Consider the following 26616-nt stretch of genomic DNA (forward strand, 5'->3'; position numbering starts at 1 on the left):
TGTCTAATTTGTATTCTAGACAGATGTTCTATTTTATTATATTTCCTAGTTGATACTCATGCACTTGTGACACAAGGTTTTGGGGGTTCCTAAGGGTGGTTCATTATTGTAGTTCATGAAAATACCATCATTTACCCTGTAAATTTTAATTCATACTATTTAATTGATGAAAAATATGATTTCAAAAATACTAAAATAAGTAATTAAGTTAATCATTAACTATTGGCTAGCTTGATGGCGGTGTTAGGCGCCATCACGACCTTTAGTGAATTTTGGGTCATGACAGCTTGATATTAGAGCGTTAGGTTAACTTAGATCTCACAAGTCATGAGCAAGTCTAGTAGAGTCTTGCGGATCGGTACAAAGACGTCTGTACTTATCTTCGAGAGGCTATAGGACTGTTAGGAGCACTTCCCTTGTTGATTCCTCATTGTGCAATTTGATTCCTTTGAGGCTTAAGCTTTTACTTCCATCCTACTCATTCTTATACGATGTTGAGTGCTCGTGTCGATTGAGAATCAAGAAGTTGCAGTGGTACTATAGACGTGGGGCAGGTTGTTTCTCCCTACACATTCGAGCAAGTTATTATCGTCTTCTTGTGGATGGATGTTCTGTCATTTCAGCTCAATAGCAGTATGTCTGATGGTTTTGAGGCTATGCATAGGTTGTTGTGATGTTTATGTGTTGTTATCTCATAGTATTGATGTATTGGTGGGGTGCTCATTTATGTGACGACCTAGTGAAAGACTTGAAAGGAGGTTCTTCTCAGTGCATGATTCAGAGGTTAAACATTTAATCCTAGCGGAGGAAAGGCAATTAGATTATAGATGTCTAGGTTTGGTTGACGAAGTGACGAGACTGGTATTTTCGGGAGTGGTGGAATTCTCAATTGTGATGTAGTGTAGTTGTCTTTGTGAATGTATTAAAGTTCGCTAGTGTTATGGTCTTCTTTGATTCACCTTTGGGGCTGGATATTATGAAATGGTGCCTGAGAAGCATTTGTCAAGATAGTGGTGTGTAGCAGATACAGGATTGAATCGATGTTTCTAATGTTGATGGCTCGAGAAAGATGATCTCCTAGGAGGCTTAGAGTTGGTAGCAATTTATCAAATCAGGTGCTACAACAATGGATTTTGCTTTGAGGCAGTATTTGGGTAGTGAAAGATGAGGAAGGACATGGCGGAAGGTTTCTCGCGGTGATTGAATTGCTAGTAGGTCAAGTATGGAAAGCAGAGGTCGAGAAGTTGCTTAAAGAAGAGGGTTTAAGCCTTGGAGAAATGGAAGAAATAGCCTTGGATTCACAGAAGGTCTTACATAATGGGTGTACCAGTTGGAGATGCTATTGTGTGCGTAAGGAGAATATGAGATGATTCATGAGTAATGAGACGATGTGGTCTCCTGAGGCGGGTCACTCGGGACGAGTGCGGATTTGGTTCGTTACATTTGCATGGAGGTATTATTATTTCTAAGGCTAGTTGAGAATAAATTGGAAGAATCTAGGTCGGTTAGTAATGGTTAAAGTGATTAGTTTCTTTGGCGTGAAGCTATACATGTAGTTTGTGGTCATACGCTTGGGCTTGAGGACCACCACCACTTGGTTGATTTGGGAGGTTTTTGATTCAAATGGCTTTGTTGTGTGAATGGATCCGGAAGAGTTATGGCAGCTTAGATCACGACTTGAGGTTTGCATTTTCTGCGATTTGAGAATTATGTTGCATGTTGCATTGGTTCTTCTGAAATAAGCTAAGTGAAAGGTTTCTAGCCAATGAAGTGGTTATTCCACTAATAGTTTGATGGTTATGGTGAATACGTGTATTATCGCGTAGCGACATGATAGGTGCAGTGAGTGGCATAGGAACTGAAAGTTGAAGGTCAAGATTGTGGTTCGGTGTTGATAGAATATCACAAGCTCAGATGAGCAGGGGTGAATTAAGATGTTCAGAGTAAGCTGGCATTTTTCTTTAATGTCACTTGAGAATGGTGTTCTGTGGAAGAGGCTTTGTGTATTGACTTGCAGATTTTTGATTCGCTTTACAGAATTAGAACAGTTGGTGGTATGGATGTGCGGACTTTACTACCTAAGCAGAAGGTCGTGGGAGCGTACCCCATGGGGAGATTTGTATAAGTGTGACATGTTAGTCTCTTGATTGTTAAAGATTGAAACCAAGTATGGAGGTTATGGTAATATCACAAATGCGAGAGTTTATGCCTGAGAGGCATTCTATCTATTCCTTGGGTTGTGGACCGTGTGAGTTTGTTTCGGATTTGACGACTGTTCTTATGTGTCATAGAAAGGGGTTATTGTGGATCTTTGAAAGATTATTAGCCCAGTACAGTATGCTCAGAATTGGTTTGAGGTTCGTTGATGGGTTTAAATGTGGATGTGTGCTCTACACCAGGCCGGGTGTGTTCATTTAGCATAGCATTTCTTATGGGGGAGTATTCGGGCACTGGATGTTATTTTCGTCGTCATCTATTTTATGTAATATTCTACTGTGCCATGTAGGTTGTAAGATGGCTTGATTATTTGCATATGTGTTGGGTCCAATGTAGCGGTGGTGTTATGTGAGCAGGATGGCTCTCGAGATGCAGATCGTATATTACACCTTAGTTGTGCTTGAGTTTCGTAGCATATGGCGCTACCTGTCTCCCCAGGATATGTATTATACACTTGGCGTGCTTGTGGTTGATATTCAAAAATTTTGTGAGTATAAGTGTTACGGCTTGATGTGTGTTTTCTTTTGATTGTTATGAAGGGATCGGGTGGTATGCCGCTACGGGCATATTATTTGGATTGGGTGGCACGATGCCACGGGTATGTTGTGCAGATTGGACGGCACATCACCACGGTTATATTGTTTGGACCGGGTGGCACGCCGCCACAGGCATGTTGTGTGGATCAGGTTGCACGTCGCAACAATGTCACATTGGATCGGGTTGTACGCTGCAACAGTGAGATGTTAAGCACGGTCCCTTATATTTTTTTGTGCGTCCTATTTCTTGCCTCTGAGAAAGGGTCATAGTATTTGATGGCCATTTTATTCATCACGCGGCTTGATAGTTCTTTTACAGAGTCTATTTTTCCTTATGTGTCATATTTAAGTTCTAGCTTGTTGACGCAATAATGGTGTCATATTAAATCTTAGATAGCATTTGTGATGCTTATTGCTGGAACAACTTGTACTGGGTGAGACAAGGTTATTGGACCTAGGATTCAATACGAACAGAGTTATGAAGGGTATACTAAAGAGCAAGTATAGTTATTCAGTTCATAATGAGGAAATGATCCTTGTCTGGAAGACATACTCCATGATTGGCCGATTCGGAAGGTGGTTATTAGTTTCTACACATCTCTTTTGTTGTGGCGATATTGCGAGAGTTGGATCAGGCTATTATGTATCATGAGGTGTATTACGAGCATCAGATTCGTGAAATTTCAGTTATTGTTGTCTGAGGATGTTATTATGGTCATGTGAATTATGCAATGCATGGTGTGAATGTATCAAAGGTGTGCGATCACGTTTGGTACAATGTGTGGTGATTGATACAATGTACATATGTTAGAATCATGCAAGCTATGGAAATTCGGAGGTTGGAATTTGGTCCTAAGGCCTATTGACTAAATAAAAGAGAGAATCTTCGAACTGGCTCGAGCTAATGTGCTCAACTGAGTTGTGGTGGAATGGGTAGGTGCACGAGGTGTTAAACGGTGATTTTGGAAAACTCCGGAGCAGTTCTTAGCATGTTCGAGGACGAACATATGTGTAAGTGCGAGAGAATGTAACGATCCAACCGGTCGTTCTGAGCTCTAGCATGTTATTCAGTAGTTTGAGGCTTTGAGTAGCTTCACTTCAGGTATTATGACTTGCAAGTGTGGTCGGAATTGAATTTCAGGAAGTTCGGAGTTGAATCAGATGGAAAATTCTCCATTCTAGAAGCTTTAAGTTTGAAGAGTTGACTAAGGTTTGACTTAAACGACCTCGGAATATGGATTTGAAGGTTCTAATAGGTTTGTATGATAATTATGAACTTGGGCATATGCCTGGATCGGGTTTTAGATGACCCGGGAGCATTACAATGCTTATTGCGGAAAGTTGGCATTTTAGAAGAATTTCATGAATTTGGGTCGAAGTGTAGTTTAATGTTATCGATGTACATTTAGGATTCCGAGCCTAGGAATATCTCTGTACTGTGATTCTGGTCTTAGGAGCGCATTCGGATGTGGATTTGGAGGTTTGTAGGTTATTTCAGGGTCGTTTGGCGAAAGTTAGAAGTTGAAGGTTTTTGGGAGTTTGACCGGGAATGGACTTTTTGATATCGGGGTCGGATTCCGATTCCGGAAATGGGAGTAGGTCTGTAATGTCAATTATGACTTCTGTGCAAAATTTGAGGTTTATCGGAATTGATTTGATAGGTTTCAGCATTGAACGTAGAAGCTGAAATTTTTTAGTTTCATTAGGATTGAATTGAAGTGTGATTCATGTTTTAGAATTGTTTGATGTGATTTGAGGCATCGACTAAGTCCGTGAAATGTTTTTAGACTTGTTGGTATGTTCAGACGGTGTCCCGAGGTTCTCGGGGTCGTTTCGGGGTCATTTTGGACCATTTCTAGGCCATTTTAGCTGCTATTTTTTGGCTACAGCAGTGTGCTATGTGAACGCAAGGAATTGGCCGTGATCGTGATGAGTAAATGGGAGAAATTTGCCAGTGATTCGTGATAGTGGAAGACATTTCGCGATCGCGTAGAGGAAACTTTCTGCTGCACTGACCAGATTTTGGAAGCTTATATCTCGCAATCTATAAGGAATTTGGAGATGATCCAAAAATAAAAGTTTTAGCCCTTTGTGTCTAGATTTCAAAAAATAAAATCATTTGGCATTTAGAGTTGTGTACAAAAAGTTATAGTTCGTAAACTACAGTCTATCCGGGAAGATGTTTGGAAATCGCGAAGAAGAAATTTGTATTGCATAGGGATGACTTTAGTAGCTTATATCTCGAAATCTATAAGGAATTGAGAGATGACCAAAACATGAAAGTTGTAGATCTTGGTGTCTAGTCTGCATAAAGTTAAACCATTTATTATTCGAAGTTTTGTACTATAAGTTATGACCATTATACTAAAGACTGTCCAGAAGAGTTGGAAAAGGCTATTGGAAATATTTGTTCTTTGCGGTCGTGGGAGAATGGACGCGATCACATAGAGTAAAAAAATGGTGGAAAAATTTTGTGCTTCGCGATCGCGGGAGTTTGGCTGCGATCGCATAGGGTAAATTACTGAGCAGCAGATTTATGTTCTGAAAATGGCGATTATTGAGAGATTTTCAAAGAAAAACATTGGGGTAAGTGTTCCTTATCCTATATTAATTATATTCATGATTCCATACTTAATTATATCATGAATCCATGAATTAATGGAAGAAAAATCAGATTTTTATAATCTTTCAAAAATGTAAAATGAAGATTTGAAAGGCAATCTGATGTCGGAATTTAATAATTTTTATATGGTTGGACTCGTCTCGGAATGGGTGTTTGGATTTTGTGAGTCTTTTTAGAGATTTGATACGTGGGTCCCATTTTTAAATTTTCATATGAAATTCGGATTTTTATTCGAAAGATTAGTAATTTCATATGGAATTAATTCCAACGATTCCTGTTGAGTAAAGTTCAGTTAGCATTGAGAAAGCAAGTTGCACGACAGGAAGAAATATATGTGAAGTTTTTCCAAACTCTGAAGCCTCTAGGGGATAAATACAGACGTCTCTATATCGATCCCTTAGACTCTACTAAGCTTGTCCGTGAGTTGTGAGACCTAAGTAACCTAGAGCTCTGATACCAACTTGTCACGACCCGAATTTTCCACCCTCGGAAATCGTGATGGCACCTACTAGTGAAAGCTAGGCAAACCAATCGTTACAATTATTTAACTCTTTTAATTTTTTAATCCTTTAACAGTTGTGAATTTACATTATATAAACAACGGAAATAATAAAGCGGAAGAATGAAATGTAACAATTTAATAATAATACCGATACAAATCCATAAACAAAAGCTACCTAGAACTAGTGTCACGATCTCACAGACTGTCTAGGAATACTACAAAGAGGGGTTCGAAAGATAAATACAAAGCTGTTTCTGAAGTACATAAAAGAAACAGTATGGAAAGATAAAAAGAGACGCCAAGGCCTGCGGACTACCTCGGGTCGCCTGATGGACTGAAGGTAGCAACCTCACTACATTCCAAAAGCTGCAGCACCAAGATTTGCACACAGTGCAGCGTGTAGTATCAGCACAACCGACCCCATGTGCTGGTAAGTGCCTAGCCTAACCTTGGCGAAGTAGTGACGAGGCTAGGACAGGACTACCAAATAAACCTGTGCAGTTAAATCATATACAGCGGAAAAATAAAGGTAGAAATTTACAGTTAAGAATAGGAGGGGGAAACATGCTGCAGGGAACAAGTTACAACAAAAAACCAATAGATAAGTATATAGAACACTGTAATTACACTATCAGCAATAATCGGGAATCAAAGACAAGTGCACGGCATCACCCTTCGTGCTTTTACTCTCGTGCTCACCATAAGAATCAATATAATTGGCACGGCATCACCCTTCGTGCTTTAACCTTACATAATCACAGCACCGAATTATCCTTCATGCATTATCACTCATATCATGGCACGGCATTGTACATCGTGCGGCGCGACATTGTATATCGTGCGGCATGGCATCACCCTTCGTACTTTTACCTCACAATATTGGCACGGCATCACCCTTCGTGCATTAACACTCTCAAAATCATGCATTGTGTCACCCTTCGTGCTTTACACTCTTCCTCACCCAAGCAACAATCACAAAGCAATTTGGGCAAGGGAATCAATAATATCAATATAAAATCCCGGCAAGGGAACAATAATATAACAACAATGTCCCGGCAAGGGAAACAATATCATGAGTAATGACATCATGGCAAGGGAGATAATATCAAAGTAATAACATCTCGGCAATGGAGACAATATCATAAACCTGTTCTCTTTTCCACATTTACTTCACAACTCAATTCTCAACTTGAGCCAATGCTCTACAATGTTCAATTACCAATAATATTTCCACAAGTCTTGTTCATCAATAGAAATCATCATATAAAGCATGAACGATATGAAACGGAGTCATATTAATCATAGTATAAGACTCGCGGGCATGCTTAACACCAACGTATAGATACTCGTCACCATGCCTATACATCGTACTCAACAATTAACACATAGAAAATAAGACTCAACTCCTAATCCCTCAAGCTAAGGTTAGACCAAACACTTACCTCAAAGCCACGAACACAATTAAGCCTCAACTACCGCTTTACCTCTTAGTTCCATTTCCAATTCGCTTATATCTAGTCATAATTTACTTAATAATATTAGTAAATGTTAAATGAGTCAATTCTAATGCATGAAAATAGGTTTTTCAATGATTTCCCCAAAAAATCAAAAATCGACCCTGAGCCCCCTTGGTCCAAACTCGAAATTCGGACCAAAACCTGATTACCCATTCACCCCGAGTCCGGATATATAATTAGTTTTGGAATCCAACCTCAATTTGTATATACTCCTACTAGTGTTTTGGGGAAAAAAGAGTGTTTGAAAAATCGCCTCTTATGTTTAGGGTTATAAAAATTGAAAAATAGCTGAAAAGTCTCGTTTATATATACTCCTATCAGACCCTCACCGCGGACCGCAAAATACAGAGCGCGGCCGCAAGGACATAGCCTTGTTCACCGCTGACCGCATAAATTCCACCGCTGTCGCGAAGGTCCTACCGCGGTCGCGAAGGTCCTACCACGGTCGCGAAGTTCTTACCGCGGTCGCGAAGACCCCACCGCGGACCGTGAAGCTTGGTTTTAGAGACCTGCAATAACTGTTATGTTCTAAGTCTAAATGCACTCCGAGGCCTATCCAAAACTCACCCGAGCCCTTGGGGCTCCAAACTAATCATGCACGCAAGTCTAAAAACATCATACGGACTTGCTCATGCGATCAAATCATCAAAGTAATATTAATAACTATGAATTATACCTCAAATTCATGAAATTACTCAAGAACATCAAAATTACTATTTTCTCAATTATAGGTCCGTTTTATATCAAACCAATTTCGATCTTTATCAAATTTTACAGATTCATCTTTATTAGTATTTCAAATTTGTACCGAGCTCTGAAACCACGATACGGGCCCGATAACATCAAGAATTACATCAATTTACTCCAAAAAACTTTTATATTTTCCAGAAAATAATTTTCTTTAAAAATTCATTTCTAGGGCTTGGGACCTCGGAATTCGATTTCGGGCATACGCTCAAGTCCCAAATTTTACTATGGACCCTATGAGACCGTCATCACAGATATGGGTCCATTTACCAAGAATGTTGACCAAAGTCAACTTTATTCAATTTTAAAAGCCAATTTTCCTTATTTTACTTAGTTTTTCACATAAAAGCTTTCTGGAAACGTGCCCGGACTGCGCATGCAATACGAGGTGAGACAAAAAGAGGTTTTCAAGGCCTCGAGATGCGAAATTTCTCTCAAAATGAGTGATGACCTTTTGGGTTATCACAGTTTTCCTTTGTACTGCAAATGTTTTAAGCACCAAGGCCATGATGAGAACACATGTCAATTTCACTTGAAACAAACTCACGATAATGCTGAGATTGAAAAAGTTAAGGGTCGTTAGGAACAAATGGTTGGGGAGAAATTCAGTGGGGATTTGCGATAACTTTTGAATGAGAGAAGTGGATTAAATGAGGGTGATCGAAGAGCTGGAGAATAAACTAACCTTACAGACAAAAAATATGATACTTTAGTGATGGTAGAAAACGTTTTTGCTACAATTTTACGGTTGAGTTGAATAATCCTACTGCTACAATTGTTACACGTGGTTTGAGAGCGTCAAAGGTTGTTCATGAAAATGCTAGAAATTGGATGCAGCATATAGCAGTTGAAGATGTTGTTTGTCAAGGATCAGGAGCTTTTTAAGGCATTAAAATCAGTAGCTTTGTCTAAGATTAATGCTAAGTTCCAGCTAAAACAACTTTGGATAGGGTTTCTTAGGTTTTGGCTATAGATGCAGGATGTTAGTTGGGATATAAAAGATTCATAAACGACTATCCTCATGCTGGTATTACACCTGAAGGTAAGGTGCAGGTCATGATAATTTGAATGAAGTAGCATATGGTAACAGTAAGGTTAGGCAAAATGCAATGAAATTAGCAACTGCACAACATGTCACTTATCGAGTTGTTCATGCCTAGATTTCTAAAGATGTCCATGTTAGAAAAAAAGGGATTAACTCTTGAAGTTAGACCTACTGGTGTGAATATTGAAGTCAAAGATGGAGGCATAAATAAAGAATGTGAGAGTTATAGTGTGATAACAACTAAAAAGCCAGCTAGGAAGAAGGTTGTTTCCCCGAGGAAGCAGATCACAAATACTCGTCGGAATTCCTCAAAGACAAATACCAGTCTAAATATTTTTTAAAGCATTTGCAGATGAGGAAGGTACTGGTATAAACTCACCGGATTAAATGACTTTAATTAGATGCAGAAAATAATACCATGTAATAACAGTAGAAGACAAGATCAAGGCAGTGTTCTTTTCGCCAAAGATTTAGGTGTTCGACGAAATGCCTCAGAGAATAACTTGGTTGAGGTTTTGATGGGTGATTGATGTCGCCCAAAATCACACCACTAATTAGGATTCTGAGGTGGTCGATGCATTTATGAATACCCAACGCAAGTTGGGATCGATTCCACAGAGAGCTTTATGTGGGATTAGGTATATATTGGGTCTAGTGTATGATGTGCCCAAGATTGCACTTTCACATATTCAGTTGTTTCTTTTCTACTTCTTGTTTGTATGTTAAATGTTTGTAATTGAAAAGCTAAGAGACAATATTTTTGGTATTGTTGTTTTTCAAGTTATAAAAGATCTCGGATTGTAACTTCCGCCTAGATGGTTACCTAACGGATTTAGAGCTTTAGGGCATGTTGACTGATCAGGATACAATATATCAATCCCACACGATTACTCACTCTATACCTCTCGATAGTTTGAGTGATTTTGCCCAATTTGGCTTTCTCAAGTCCAAATGGGTATTTCACAAAATAAGTGATAGATGCTTAAGTCGGGTCTTGCAATCTCTAGATTAGACCCTTAATTGGGGCTATCAATTTTTTGAGTTCACCCTAATTTCTTGTTAGACAAGTTTTCCCAGACTTAGTCTCTCTTTCTCAAGTAGAGACTAAGTCAATTAGGAATGAATCAATATTAGCAACCATCAATTCTCAACTTCAGGCGAGAAATAGGCTAAATATCATATACCAAATCATAAATAAGCCCTAAATCAATCACCCATTAAGTACCCATACAAGGGTTGGGTCACAACCGTAGCTAAGAATTTAGCTACTCATGGAAAATGCAGAAATTAAAGAAGAAACTAAGATAAAATTCATAATAGATGATTAAGGGAAGAAAATATAATGTTAAAATGTTAAACTATTACAAAGTTACCCAATACAGTAAATAAAATGACTCTCTATTCTCAGGTGCATAAAACTTAACCTAAAAATGACAAAAAGATCTATTTATACCCAGCTAAAATTATAGGACAAAATTGCCCCTACAGAGGTTGTGCGACCGCACAATCCTGTGTGTGGTCCGCACTTTGAAGCTAACTTGACAGGGTGGCCTTCTGCGGCCGCATAAATCTGGGGTGCAGCCGCACTTCTTTTGATTATGCGAACCACACATTTTTTAGTGCAGGCGCACTCTTGATCTTGGGTTGGAACTTGGCACTTTCTACGGACCCCACCTTTTATGAGTGCGGCCGCACTTTTGTATTCTACAGCCGCACAAAAATAGTGCGGTTCGCATATCTTCAGGCCCCCAAAACACAACTCTCTTATTCTTGTCTTCTGCGACCGCACAATAATTGTGTGGTCCGCATTTTGTGAAGGAATTCTATAAGTGGCTCTTCAAAGTTATTGTGCGGTTCGCACTTTGTGAAGGGATTCTATCAATGGCTCTTCAGAGTTTTGCGGCCGCACACAATATTGTGCGGTCCACACTTTGGTCCTCTTTATCTTATTTTGGTCCTTGTCTAATTTTACTTCTTTTGAGTTAATTTTTATTTCTTTGGCTCGTTTCCCAATACCTCTGCAGGAAAGCATATTTCATTAGTTTTTGGGAATACCTTTAAGCAATTTTGAGCTAAAATAAAAGTAAAAGAATGCAAATAAGTAGTTAAAATCCCTACTTATCAGTGATCAAGTAAACTTAGGTTGTCATGGTGATGAACGCGAACCTTATGATCAAATAACCCGTTGGTCACTTTGAACTCCTCGACACACAAAGTGCCTTCCCAATCATTGGAGTCATTTGGTGAGCATGGTAGTGAATATGGGCAACTTTTGCTGTCCACATGGAATGACAATGATGTGGTCAAAGACGAAAATTAATTTTTAGGGAGGTGATCAGTGAGAACCAACATAAGGATCAAGTAGGTGATAGTGTCTTGCGAAAACTCAAAATGTGGGCTGACCAAGTTGAGGAAGATGATATCAATGCTATTGACGATCAAAAAAGTTAAGGTGAATCAATTGGATCACCAACAATGCCATGCCACAAAATCCTTCCATGTGTAAGTTTTAAAAATAAGATTAACTCAAAAGTTCATATTTTTGTTGCTAAGAATTCTCCAGGTGGTACAGCTATATTGTGAGATCAGATTACTAATGGGACACATAAAATTGCATGTTTTTCTGGTTCAAAGATGAATGCACAAGAGCTGCAATTTTCTGGTCAGAAGCTTAATACCAATGCTCAATTTCAACCCTTCAAAATTAAACCTATTTGAATAGTTTCGAAGAGACATGAACCATGTGGTTGGGTTGCACAAGAACTTGCCAATCATCCACAAGAGAGCAACTTAGGGTTTCACATTTATGAAAAAAGGAGAGGAAGAAGAGTTGTTAGAGCATTATCAGGCAGAGGCTGCTAGAAGTGGAGATTTATATCATATGCTAGAAGGCACACACAAACAAGAAGATTGAGATAGTAACATGATGAGAGTTGCAAAGCCAAAGGGGCAGTCTCTACCACCTCCACAAGATCCAATAGGTCGAAGAAGAAATGATGAAGTTTGATAATATTTTGAAGATAGTTGAAGAAGAAGTCAAGGTGCTATAAGTTGAAGAATTTACAAGATTGAAGAAGAAGGGGCTTGACACTAGCTTTATATTTGTATTATTTTACCATTTTATTAGCATCACCATTTGTAATATCATAATAGAGTATGTTATAAACTCTATTATGATCATATAATACTTAGTTCTTTCAAGTTCTTTCTTTTTACATGCTTGCTAGTATATGAGGTTGTTCATGCCTGAATAGAAATTGTATGATAAGGTCTAGCTTAGTAGTTATTGCCATTACTTTTTGCCTTTGGGAGATACCTCAGTTGGTTATGAGATTATTCGCCCTTGTAAGATTTCTCCCTCATGAGACATTGGAGGCGCATATGGATGATCATCTTTCCATGACAATTGATGGCACACTACTGTATTTTTTGCCCCTTTACTTATAATTTTCTTTTGTGGTGCCTTTTATTATTAATAAAACTAGCCCTAGGCATTCTGCCTAGTGGATTTACTTAAAAAAAAAACCATCATTTGCTTATATATGTTAAATCCTCCACTTTCAATCCATTCTTCCCCTCCAAAAAGAGATTTTTGTGAATAATCAAATTGGTAATTTGGTTACATCTCTCCCTCCAGGAGCCTATGTTTCATATACGCCCTCAAAATAAAAATCTTTGAATACTAGAAGAAAATACCGTAATATATACTCCTAAATCCCAATCGCATAGCTCTATATGGAATTCGAACCCGACTCTGTTCGGTATTACTATTGCATCGACCGTTTCATATCCTCGAATAGAGGTGTGACTTGGACGAGATCAACCCACAACCTCATATAGGGCACTCCATTTAGACTTTAGCTTTTCAGGAAACATCCATAACCTAGAATTGAATACCTACGCAAGATCACATTCTTTAAACTACTTATTCCGAATGTACTTGTCATGGAGGTATTTCATCTTCTCTTTGTATAAGGACTAACTTGTGTATGCATGGTACCGAAACTCATCCAACTCATTCAATTGTGCCACCCTTAAGTTGGCGGCGACATCCCACTCAAGATTAAACTTTTTTAAAGCCCACATGGCTTTGTGCTCAAGTTCCACTGAAAGATGACAAGCATTTTCGAACACCAACCGCTATGGAGACATTCTTATAGGTGTTTTGTAAGCCGTCCTATAAGCCCATAAAGCTTTATCAAGTTTTTTTGACCAATCTGTTCGGTTAGCATTCACTGTTTTAGACAAAATACTCTTTATCTTCTGGTTGAAGACTTCCACTTGACCGCTTGCTTGAGGATGATAAGGGGTCGTGACTTTATGAGTGACTCCATACTTGGTGAGTAAGGTATCGAAAGCTCTGTTGCAAAAATGTGATACCCCATCACTTATGATAGCCCTTGGAGTGCCAAATCTTGTAAAAATATTCTTCTTCTCACACTTCTCGCTTCATTGTTGGGTTAAGCAACAGCCTCAATAGTGTTTCCACAAGAACTCACAAAAGGACCCATAGAATCAATACCCCACACATCGAAAATATCAATCTACAAAATGGTAGTGAGGGACATTTAATTTTTCTTTGAGATTCCACCGACCCTTTGACATTCATCACAACGCTTGACGAGATTACTTGCATCCTTGTAAAGAGTGGGCCAATAGAAACTGCAACTTAACACTTTGGCTGTCGTTCTTGCTCCACCATGATGACCACTATATGGAGAAGAATTCCTCCTCCGGTACACATCTTCTAATCACTTCATCCGTACAAATCTGAAAAAGGTACGGTTCAACCCAATAATAGTCTTGACAATCCCGTTTGAGCTTCTTCCTTTGGTTTGAAGAGAACTCAACCAGAATGATACCACTCACAAGATAATTTGCTAGATCTGCGAACCAAGGCACCTCTTTCATTGAAATAGCCAAGAGCTGCTCCTGAGGTAAGGAGTCATTGATTTCAAGGCCATCATGCGGCCTCATCTCCTCCTCCAAACGAGGCAAGTGGCTCGCCACTTGGTTTTCACTCCCTTTTCGATCTTGGATGTCTATATCAAACTCTTGCAATAAAAGTACCCATCTCATCAACCGGGATTTGAAATTTTTCTTGCTCATAAGATAGCGAACTGCCGCATGATCCGTATGTACAATTACTTTTGCACCCATCAAGTACAGGCGGAACTTCTCAATAGAAAACACAATGTAAAGAATCTCTTTCTCTGTTACAGTGTAGTTGACTTGGGCACTATTCATGGTCTTACTTGCATAATAAACCGAACGAAAAATTTTGTTGATGCGTTGCCCCAAAATATCCCCCACCGCTACATCACTTGCATCGCATATGAGCTCAAAAAGAATACTCCAATTTGGAGTGTTGATGATGGGAGTAGTAGTCAACTTGATCTTTAGCAATTAAAAGTCTCTCATGCAATCATCATTGAAGTGGAACTTACCATCTTTCTCCTAAAGCTTGCACAACGGGTTTATCACTTTAGAGAAATCCTTGATGAAACACCAGTAAAATCCCATGTGGCCTAAGAAACTCTGCATGCCTTTCACTGAAGTTGGATATGAAAGTTTAGAAATTACCTCAATCTTTGCCTTGTCGACTTCAATGACATTCTTTGAGATCTTGTGGCCAAGGACAATGCCTTCCTCAACCATGAAATGATATTTCTCCCAATTGAGCACCAAGTTTGTGTAAGCACGTGATTTTTGCCCAATATGAGAATTACTCCCAAAAAATTCAAAAATAAAATGATTTTTCTTTGGTGTGCAATTTTGTGATATTTTGAATAATTATTTGTATTTGTCTGTGCGCGTTTATTTGCTAAATTAATAAAAAAAAATACAAAAATATGTCGCATTTGCATGTAGGATTTAATTCTATAATTGTTACTAATTAAATTTGTTTACAAAAAATTAAAAATTACAAAAATAGGCATCGTTTGCATTTTTAGCATTTAATGTCCAAATATACAATTTTATGCTTAATTATTACTTAATTGTGCGTTAATTGTTATTGGGAGTTAATTTGCGCTTTTATAACTTAATTTAGTTCTTAATAATAGTTTAAGTATTTTTTATAATTTAGTTTTAGAGAAATAAAAGAAGAAAAGAGAGCGAAAATATAAAGAAAGTCGGAATTGGGCCTCTTCTTCGATTTCAAGCCACCGGCCCAAAAAATGGCCCAATCTTCCCTACGACCCAGTCCATTTCGAACTGGGTCGACCCAGTCCATAATCCAAAAGACCCAAACCCCTTTGTCTTACATTTTACAACACAAAACAAAAGAAAAAAGAAGAAAAAACCCTAAAAAGACTAAGAAGTCATCCGCCCCCCTCCTATCTTCTTCTTCTTCCTCAAGTTTCTCCAAGGTCATCCATGGCTTCCCCCTCAAAGCTCAACCATGGCTGCCCAACGTCACACTCACACACACACGCACGTCACCCTCACGACCCCGGCTCAACCAAACGACCTCCAAACGCGACCGAACCAACAACCAATCCGTCGAGCTCCACCATGAAAACTCACAGTTGAGATTTCCGCGACTACTTCTGTCTTTGAGCTGCTGCATCGCGCTCATCATATTCAACACCAAGCTCCCCGCGACTGCCCGTCACAGCTTCTGCCATCGTCATCCATGGTGGTTGCTTTCATCTTCTCCGTTCTTCGTCAAAGCTCGAGCTTCGACCTCCATCCATGGCTGCCGTAGATGCGTCTTCTTCGCTAATCGAGCTGCTGCTGCCTTCTGCTTGTGACGGGCTGCCATTTTTCGTTTTTAAACGATGCCAAACGACCACTTTCTTTGGTCGTCCGTTCGTGGTCGTCTTCGGCGTCAAGTTATCTTGGTGCGAGATTCGTTTCCGGACAGATTGTTTCCATCCAAGTTCATCGTCATTCGCTCGATGCTTGGGTCGTCAAAACAATCCGTACGTATGTCGTTCGATCCGGTTAGTAGATTTTGAGTTTTATGTTTGTCCGTATTTTGTTTTGATATTTTTCGAATCTAAAATCGGCGAATGTTTGTTTTGTTCATGTCTATGCTTAGATATTTGATTTTTGGTTTTGTTCATGTTCATGTTGTTTGTTAAATTAATTTTCAGATTTCAAAATAGAAGTTTAATTAGTTGTTGTTTGTATTATTGTTTAAGTGAATATTTGTTAGTTTGATGTTTGTTAGATTCAAATTGAAATTTAATTAACTATTTCTTCAATTTGTTTCATGTGTTTATGTATTGTTAGAAATTGTTAATATTGTTAAGTTCAAGTTTAAGTTCATAATTGTTTCTTCGTCGATCTTGTTATTTGTCTAAAGAATTTAGTTGTAATAAGGGAAGTATGTTGGTTTTAATCATTTAAATCCATCGTTTTTATTTTTAGATTTAATTCATGTTCATATTATGTTTGTTTGTTCTTGAATCCAAAATTTGTATAGCTTGATTTCTTGTTTACCATTTGTGATTATTTCTTGAATTTATCTCATAAAGTTTAATATAGGAATTGTTGGTTGTAATGTTGTTAGAATTGATTTTAAGTTCAATATGATTGAAGTTAGAAATCTAAATATACTTGTTTGTTGTAGTTGTTGAATCTGAAAATAGGATTGTTTGTTGCTAAAATATTGTTCAATTAAATTTTAGTTGTTCTTTGTTGTTCAATTTGTGTTCATGTGATTTGTTGTTGAAATATTGTTAAAATCGTGTTCATGTGATATTGTTGTTATGATGTTCATCCGTGTTCATATTGTTGTTTGAACATTGTTAGAAATTGATCATATTGTCTATATTTTGGTTAAGTTTGATTAATTGATGTGTTATAGCTGATGGGTAGTTTGGTAAATTTGTAGTACGTTCAGGGGTAGTTTGGTAATTTCAGTAAGGTCGTGAGGGGTAGTTTAGGAATTGTACATTTTGAAATTGTTTATTTGAAGCATGGGGGACAAAATGAAATGGGGTGGGTTGTGATATAGTTGTTTAATATAAAGGGGGGACAAGATTTAATTTAAAGGGGGAATCTTGCATTATTTTAAATGAAGCATGGGGGACAAAATATAATGGGGTGGTGTGATATGTTTATTTAATGTAATGGGGATGAGTGGAAAGATAATGGGTTGGGTAGAGAAAAAGTATTGATTTAATTGATTAAAAGATTTATGGGATGAGATTATATATATGAAGTCTTGAACACAAGACAAGGACAGAAATAGAGAGAGATACGAAAAAAAAATACACACACAGATAAAGAGAAAAAACGGACAGAGAATAGAAGAGAGAAAAATTCCGAAAAATATTTAAGCTTTCAAAATAAAAATAAAACTAAAAAATCTACTGCTTTCTTTCTTTGTTTGAAATTAGTATTAATGGTTGTTGTTTCATTTAAAGCTTAAAAGCTTTTGTTTTTGGGATTACTACTCCACCGGTCTGTTACTGGGTTGTTACTGTTGTTGGGCAGTTGTTGCTATTGTACTGTTATTACTGCTGCTGATTCTCATCATTATTTTCTTTTGCTTCCAATATCAGGTACATATCTGTAAATTCATGTCATGAAAAGCTTCAACATGGCAAGTAAATGAAGTTTGGAATTATAAGGATGTCTTCTACTCATTTAAATTTTATTAGTTTAAGTTTCAGTTTTGTTTTAATTGGTTAGTATAGTATTATACTTGACATGATAAACTGTTAACTAATTAACCTTCTGGAGTAGTAAATTCCACGATAATCTTATATGTTTTGAGGACTAGTGATGACATTTACTGTTTGAATTGATAGAGAACATTGCAGAAAATTGGCCATTAATTAAATCTTGTGATATTGTTAGCTAAGTAAAGAATAGTACGGAAATACCCAGAAATTACATTACTAGCTTATTTTGTCAAATATCCAATTTTGTTTAAGGCTAGATGATGTCGTCTTATTAAATCAATTGGTAGATTAATTCTCTTTCTTAATAACAAATGGCGTAGTTAAATCAACTCATTTCTTTTAATGTATGAAATAATGTCGATGATTTTTTTTTTACAAAATATAGAGTTAGTGTTTGCAAATATTCGCATAGGCAGAGAATAAGAATTGGTTTATTTATCTCAAACTCAATCTTCGTAATCAAAAAATCAACTAAATAATTATAACTTTGGACTAAAACAAATACATGAGAAGGACATGGGATTTATAAACAAATCGTGGCATTTTATGTAAAAGATATATAGAAGAAGAGTTCGCCTTAAATGAAACAATGAAGATTCTGCGGAAATTATTAATTTGTTTATCATTTTAAGTTCTTTCCCAATTTTATACACCATTCGATTTATGGACATCCAAATGTTGTATCCACAAAAAATGTTAGTTTTAGATACATATTGTCTGTTTTCTTCTTCACGCCATTAATTCTTTAAAATTTGAGATACATGATTCATATGTGTAAAATAAGGCTCGCGGTCAACACGTAATAACAATTTTTAGAGAACCTTATCAAGAATATTTTTGTGATTAGGGATACGTTCGTGTAACCTGATTATATTTCTAAAAGCAATTCGGATTATGCGTTCGCGCAACTTCGATCGAATATTTAATAAAAGGGATTCCTCAGAGAATATCCTTATTAATTTCATAAAAACCCGAGATGTGAGGTTCACTACTTAATTATACAAAAAGGGCGAATGTTTTTGATTTATTTAAGCACAATTTCGAAAATAATTGTTTTAATAAATATATTATCTATATTATTGTGTACACGTGCGCGTGACACAACTCCGCATGTTTTTAAAAAAATATAATTTATAACACGAATATACGTATGCGTGATTTGTAGAGAACCTTATCAAGAATATTTTTGTGATTAGGGATACGTTCGCGTAACCTGATTATATTTCTAAAAGCAATTCGGATTATGCGTTCGTGCAACTTCGATCGAATATTTAATAAAAGGGATTCCTCGGAGAATATCCTTATTAATTTCATAAAAACCCGAGATGTGAGGTTCACTACTTAATTATACAAAAAGGGCGAATGTTTTTGATTTTATTTAAGCACAATTTCGAAAATAATTGTTTTAATAAATATATTATCTATATTATTGTGTACACGTGCGCGTGACACAACTCCGCATGTTTTTAAAAAAATATAATTTATAACACGAATATACGTATGCGTGATTCGATTCAAAGAAGGGTCTTTAAATATAAATAGAAGCGGTAACAATAAAATCATGCAATAAAAATGTATTTTACAAATCAAAATAATCAAGCCGAATATAACAGTTGAGCGACCGTGCTATAACCACGGAACTCGGGAATGCCTAACACCTTCTCCCGGGTTAACAGAATTCCTTATCCGGATTTCTGGTGCGCAGACTGTTAAATAGACAGAGTCATATTCTCCTCGATTCAGGGATTAAAACCGGTGACTTGGGATGCCTTAAAATTCCCAAGTGGCGATTCTGAAACAAACAAACAAATCCCGTTTCGACTGTCCTTTAATTGGAGAAAACTCCCTTGTACCCTCTCGGGTATGTAAAAATGAGGTGCGACAGCTCTGGCGACTCTGCTGGGGATTTAACAACCCAGAACCACTGGTTCAGGGTTCAAGAATTCGAGCTTAAAATAATTGTTATAGTTGGCTTTATTTATTATCTGATTTTTTACATGATATATGCCCAATGTGCTAAATGACACTTTTACCGCTTTAATATTATTTGAATTATGAATATATACAACTGCTACGAAACCCCCTTCTTTCTGAGTCTTCTAAATTTATGGTGCACACGTGCGCGTGGCCCACCTTTCTGTTAAAGTCATACCAAATAAGATGAAGTTGGGACAAGTAACTAGGCCGGGTAGACTTTCGTGCTCCCGGTACGTTGCCCCCGCTTCGGCTCAAACTGTCCGTTTGGGTAAGCCAGGGCTAGATCAATATGCCTCAGGTTTTTTCACTTAGAATAACTCAGCTTCATGCCGGATCCCTAGTAGGAGCGATTGTTTGCATCACGTGCATTTGACTTTGGAGACTCAACACAGGGGTTGGGTCTGTCTAGGACAGGTGTACCAAAAAAAATGACCATCCTGATGCATCTTACTTGCTGCTACTTGCGCATTTATTTGATCCGGATTTGTGTGTTGACTGACTTTTGAATATCATGAATAATATTTTAAAATTGAAAAAAAAAAGAAATAGCGGTTAGGGAATTGACTGTTTATTTTTGAAAAAAAAAACCAATGCCCAAATACTGTCAAAACTCTGCCGAAATTTTGAGAAAATGAAAAAAAAATGTTTTATTAGTTTGTTTTATTAAAACCAAAGAAAAAATAGAAAGAAAAAAAATCGTTGTTCTGTCTTATTTTTCAAAAAAATAAAAAATAATATATATATATATAAAAATAGAAAGAAAAAAAATCGTTGTTCTGTCTTATTTTTCAAAAAAAATATATATATATATAAAGGAAAATAGTTTGTCTTCCCCTGAAAATGACAATGAAAAAGAGTCTTACTTTTAAAATAGTTTTTTTATTCGTTTCTGAAAAATTCAAAATAATAAAATAAAAAGAGTCGCGTTGAAAGTGGTTTTATTATTTGTTGCAAATATATATATATATATAAAAATCCAAAAAGTTTTTCTTTATTTCCAAAAATGTATATATATCTTTATTTGTTGCAAAAATATTTGTCCTGCCAAAAAGTCTAGAAAAGTTTTTTTTAGACTCCCAATTTTCAAAACAAAAAATCCAAAAATATTTTCCATTATTGACTTCTTTAAGAAAGTCTTTTTAATTATTAAAAATATATATATAAAATAAAACAAATTCGAAAATATTTTCCTTCTTCTTTAAAAGTTGAAATGAAAATTCAAAATTCAAAAAAATATTTTTTTTTAGAAAGCATTTCTTTTATTAAAGGTAAAATTCCAAAAAAATATTTTCTTTCTTCTTAGAATAAGAAAAAAAAAGAACAAAAAAAAATCTTCCTTTTACTTTTGAAATTCTCAAAGTTCAAATCAAAAGAAAAGGAATTCTTAGAAGTCTTTCTTTCAAAAAGAAAATCAATCAAAAATTCAAAAAAAATATATATACTTCATTTCTTCTTTCAAAGCAGTTCTTTTACAAATTCAAAATAATAATAATTTAAAATTAGTTTACTTACTTTAATCATGACCTGCCCGAACTACGCGGGTTTGATTCTCACCGGATGTGAGTTACGTAGGCAACCCTCATCGGATCCAACCCCCTTTTTTGCTAAAATAGTCAAAAACCAAAAAAATAAATAAAAAACGTGTCAAAATTTTTTATTTTGTCATAAATAAGTCTAGTGGTGTCCAACCTCCCTTTTTGCTAAAAAATAGCCAAAAATAATATGTCAAATTTTAAGAGTCATAAAGAAGTCGGGTGAAGCTGTTTTATCCAGACATAGCTGAATGTTCCTGAAAGGGACGCCGGAAGGCTGACTTTGCATAAACAGCCACCTTTGGGTCATTTTTAAAAAATTTGGTCCAGTTGACCCACACAGCCTTGAAAAATCTTCGTCCCCGAGGCGCTGAAGGGCCATGTTTGCAACACCACGATTTTATTGTAATTTGAAAAAAAAAACAAAGAGTCAACGGTCAGGTGAATACCGTTTAGATTTTTGTTCAAAATAAGCCGAGCCAGCTTCGGCCACGTCTTAAACCGTTCTTGCCGAAATAGCCTTAGAGTATCTTTCAGTTGTCGAAAGGCTATTTTCGTAAAAGAATGAACAAGTTTGTAAAGTGTCATAAAATAATCCTCTACGGCCTCAAAATTTGGAAGGGGCCACGTTTGCAAAAATAACCGCTCGGTTGCATTTGTCAAACGGAGAAAGAGCTGGCCCTTTATTTTTGGAGTTTGTAAATCTTTTGATTAAAATATGTGGGTTGTTTGATTTTCGAGTTTGTAGGTCATCTTCAAACCATTGAAACCCAATTTGTTTTAATATGAAAATTGATAAAAAATGTTTATTGTTTATCTTTTATTGGTCCGAACTACGCAAGGTCTGATTCATGCGGGGTCATGATACGTAGGCAATCTCCATAAGATTCGACCACCACAATAAAATATATATAATAAAATAAAATAAAATATAAGTGAATAAAATTTTCAAGAAAACTGGGACGACACAAGCAGTCGAGCAAATGCATAATAGAAAGGGGATATTTGTCTAGGAGCATTGCATCTCAACGTGTAATTATATATGTGTTAAATTCTCAAAACTAACAAGTTTGTTCATTTCCAGAATTCAAGCAGTTAGTTTCTCTAAAGAGTATACTGGCATATTATCATTATCACACGAGATCAAAAGGACGAATACCTGAAAGTATGTCTATCCCAGATGTTGACACAGGTATTGAGCTAGAGGAGATGGATGTCGGGAAAATGAAAGAAGAGATGTTTAAACTCAAACAGCAAATGGCTGAAATGTACCAGGCTTGGTCTACAGGGCAGTTACCCCTATCTTACCCAACTAACCCTGCTCCATCAATGACCCAAACTCAGGATAATATTACCACTGAATTATCCCCAAATTTCCCCATTTACCAACACTACCGAGGAACCACCTCTCAAACACCGCAGTCTCCACCTCCAAAACCAGTTTCATACTTTCCTCCACCTGTGACTCCTGTTTTCGTAGCACCTCCCCCGGCTACATTCCACAAATCTCCTAGTGAGCCTACATTCCAGACCCAGGACAACCAATATTACCCCCCGGAGCCCACCCTCAAAGCCTCCGAAATCCATTCAACTGCTCCTCGTTTTGATATCCCAACCAAAATTGACAAGCCAGCCAAAAATGCTGAACAAGAAGAAATGTTCAGGAAGGTCAAAAGTCTAGAACAATCATTCCGAGACATGCGGGGATTAGGTGGGCAAGTCAGTGTAGCTTACAAGGATTTGTGCTTGTTCCCAAATGTACAATTACCAGTTGGTTTCAAGATGCCTAAATTTGACCTATACAATGGGCACGGCGACCCAGTAACCCACTTAAGGGGTTTCTGCAGCAAGATGCGAGGAGCTGGGGGAAAGGACGAATTATTGATGGCTTACTTCAGTCAAAGTTTAAGCGGATCAGCTTTGGAGTGGTATACACGCCAGGACCATGGGAGATGGTACACCTGGGATGACCTAGCACAGGCATTCGCACACCATTTCCAATACAATCTGGAAATCATCCCAGATCGACTATCTTTGACAAAATTTGAGAAGAAACACAATGAAAGTTTCAGAGAGTATGGCTTCCGGTGGAGAGAACAGGCAGCAAGAGTGGATCCTCCTATGAAGGAGAGTGAAATCGTAGACTACTTCCTCCAAGCCTTGGAACCAACTTACTATGCCCATTTGGTTTCAGCGGTAGGGAAATCATTCAACGAGGTAGTGAAGATGGGAGGTATGGTGGAAGAAGGCCTCAAGACAAATAAAATTATGAGCTATTCAGCAATTAAGGCAGCTACTCAAGCTATTCAAGGCGGGGTAGGAGAAATCGGAAGAAAGAAGAGAGAGGAAGCAGCGGTAGTTGATTCAGGAATTTGGTCAGGACCCAGAGGTTCACCGCCTTACTATAATCAACAACGACCTCACCAATCAACTTACCACCACAATTCATCCCAACACTACTATCACCCTTTGGAGCCTCATTCTTCCATTAACCAAGCCCAAACATACACTCAGCCTCCGGTTCGCTCGCAATGGCGCGCACCGGCTCCCCAGAACACACATACACCACTGCAAAACACCTATTCACCAACAAGAGCCTACAAGAACCCTCCAGGGGCAGGTTTCCGGGGAAATCAGGCTTTCAGAAATGAAAAAATACAAAGAACATTCACTGAGTTGGGGGAAACCTATACTGCCGTGTTCCACAAATTAAGGCAGTTAGGCTTGTTGAGTCCTGTTGAGCCCAGATTGCCAAATCCCCTTCCCAAAATTATGGACCACTCGGTAAGCTGTGAGTATTGTTCGGGGGCTCCCGGACATGATACCGAGAAATGTTGGAAGTTGAAACATGCAGTACAGAATCTTATTGACACTAACAAGATTGAGGTTCAGACACCAGAGGCACCCAACATCAATCATAACCCGTTGCCAGCACACCTTGAAACCCGCATGATTGAGCTAATGCACGAAGGAGGGAAGCCAAAGAAACCCTCACAAACAGTGATGATGATCCGTGTCGGTTCAAAAGAAATGTTAACCAGTGGAAAAGCGGTGGTATAGTTGGAAAAGGTGGATGCCAAGCCAATTATGGTGTTGGGAAAAGGGTCCAACGAGGCAGGTGTGCAGTTTGTGGGGTTGAAAGCAAAAATCAACAATTGAATGGCTACTCCTCTTCCTATACGAAGGGAGTCTTGGTAGTGCGCTCTGATTTTCTTTTTGTTGTCTGGATTATTCCAGGGTTGTAATCCAGATCTTTCCTGTGCTCGCCAAAGTGTGAAACCTTGCTATCCCGTATTTTAATAAAGTGAAAGTTTTTTTTCTTTTCTCATTCCTTATTTTGTTTTAATTTTTCTTCTTATTTTTCTCTTCTGAACAGTTCTCTTTCTACTGGTTCTAATGACATGGCATGCACGACGGATCTTCAACCTAGTCTAAAAAAAATCAATCTGATTTCGAACTTATAGTACAAGATTGTGATGATAAGTCGGAATACGATAAGGATGAAGCCTTCGAAGAAATTAACAGAGAGTTGAGCCAATTTGAAAAAAAAAAAAAAGCCCCACTCAAATGACACGAAAGTCGTCAATCTAGGGGATGCGGATGACATCAGGGAAGCTATGATAAGCATCCACATGGAACCAAACATCAGGGAAGAACTAATCAAAGCACTTACTGAATTCAAAACATTTTGCATGGTCATACGACGACATGCCAGGCTTAAGCACCAATCTAGTGGTTCAAAAATTGCCCACTGACCCGGCATTACCCCCCGTCCAGCAAAATTCAGGAAGATCAAAACCAACGTGAGTGGGAAGATTAAGGAAGAAGTGACCAAACAGCTGAATACTAAGGTTATTCGGGCCGCTCGATATCCTGATTGGTGGGCTAATGTGGTGCCAGAAAAAAAAACGGAAAATCCGAGGTATGTGTTGATCATCGCAATCTAAACAGAGCAAGCCCGATGACGCTTTATGATCCACAGATATCGAAGGGAAATGCATCGACATGGCTATCAATTCTGACGCAGTTAAGAGATATTATGATTTCTGGTAATTGTAATTGTTGTTTGTTTGTACTTAGCATTTATCAGAGAATGAAATGACGGAGGCAATTCTTTCTTCTATCCAAACACTTTGACCTTTGCTTCCCCTTTTGAGCCTTATTTACTCTTTCATACCCCTCTTTTGGAATCAGTAATGAAAACGAAAAAAGTAATGATAATAAGAACAAAAGAAAAGTCAAGAAAAAAAAACAAAGGAATGAGAACTACGTTGGACCTGATTCCTCAAAGAAGGATACGTAGGCGCCTCACGGCTCGGTCATAGTGTAACATAGTGTGCATAAGGTAACATAGTATGACAAAATAAAAATCCCCGAGCAAGAAAAAACTGGGGCAGAAGTTGGCGCTTGTAATTTTGTCAAGAGAGTTTGATTCCAAGAGTTGTACTATTTTACCCCTAAAAATTATTTTTGAACTTTGGATACCCCCTTCTACTTTCAGCCATACACAAAAACCCCTATTAATGTCCAAAAAAGACCTCCCGATCAGTATCTGAGAAATGCTAAGTCAATTCAAATGGAAGTCGGGAATAACACTCTGATCCCCAGCAAAGAAGAAGATCATAAGCTGAAAATGAATTGATAGCCGAAAGAATCCCCAACAGAGAGAGTTATATCGGCAGCACTCCAATCCTCAGCTGAAAAATAAAATAAAATAAGAAAGTCTTATCGGTGAAAACCTTCAGAGGCACCATAAGGCGACGAGAGTTGAGAGAAATGAGAGAGTCTTATTAGTGAAAACCTCTCGAAGGGCACTATGAGGCGACAAGACAAGATTGACGGGAAGGATCCGCATTTGGCAAAGAGTTGAGTGCCTGTTTATCCCCAGCAACATGAGGCCGTCTGGAAGGTTGATTGATACAAATAGACTGGGTTGATTAATCCGGAATGCACGACATGATCGTTGGAATCGGTTATATCATTCAGATAAGTTCTTTTCTTTCCTTTTCCCTAGCATTTGTTCAGAAAGACTTCTTCTTTTTTCTATTTTTTGAAATCATCACTTTTTCATTTCTTGGTTTAAAAAACTTTACCTTCCCAGCAGTTTGTTTTTTAAAAGGATTTTTAGAGCTTACTACCAGTTGCCAAAATGATGCAAAGAAAAATGCGAATAGGACACGCCAAAGACAAGGCGATAAAGAGAAAAGAAGTTGGTCGCAAGACCAAATGATGAAAGGGGCCTAGATCCCAATACGACCAAATTTCCAAGGGAAGTTGGAGA

This window comes from Nicotiana tabacum, chromosome 11 (genome assembly GCF_000715075.1).
Source record: "Nicotiana tabacum cultivar K326 chromosome 11, ASM71507v2, whole genome shotgun sequence".
In the NCBI taxonomy this organism is placed as follows: Eukaryota; Viridiplantae; Streptophyta; class Magnoliopsida; order Solanales; family Solanaceae; genus Nicotiana; species Nicotiana tabacum.